The sequence below is a fragment of the Brassica oleracea genome, chromosome C4 (genome assembly GCF_000695525.1).
Source record: "Brassica oleracea var. oleracea cultivar TO1000 chromosome C4, BOL, whole genome shotgun sequence".
Lineage (NCBI taxonomy): Eukaryota > Viridiplantae > Streptophyta > Magnoliopsida > Brassicales > Brassicaceae > Brassica > Brassica oleracea.
In genome coordinates, this window is record NC_027751.1 from 32,846,477 (window position 1) to 32,847,113 (window position 637).

Consider the following 637-nt stretch of genomic DNA (forward strand, 5'->3'; position numbering starts at 1 on the left):
GAAAACCGGACTGACATAAACGATAAAATAAAAGCGATGTTAAGGAAATATACAAATGTTTAAGGCGAATACAAGAACGATAAGAAATCGTATTCGCAAAGAGACATGGAGTCGAGATTTGATATCTTTCCTTAACTCAAAATATTCGCTCCGTTAGTGAGACAGAACTATACGAATATAGAGTCCCAGGATACAACCATGGCAGACGAATCACGCCTCACTCGTGATCGGCCTATCGAACTATAAACTCTACGAAACACTCTCGCAATATAAACTTACGCTAAGGAATTTTGCTGTTGTATTTGGATACGGAAAAATACAGAAATGAAGAGAGAAGAGAGTCGATATATAAAGAGGAGACGAGGAGCGGTTTTTCGAAATTGTTGCCAACCTTTTCCGAAAATCTCTCAAGGATCTCGTAGTGGAACGTTGAGCAACTTTCTCCGCAAGTTTCCCTCTTGTTGACTCGGTTCTGATCCATTTCGAACAGATAAACTTCGTGTCGTTTTTAGACAAACTACATGTCGTTTATACACAAATGTCATGCTGTTTTTTAGAAATGAAATGGCAAAAATATTGAGCTTAACTTGGTCTAAAAAGAATCTTATTGGGCCGGAGGCCCTCCACCAAGACCTAA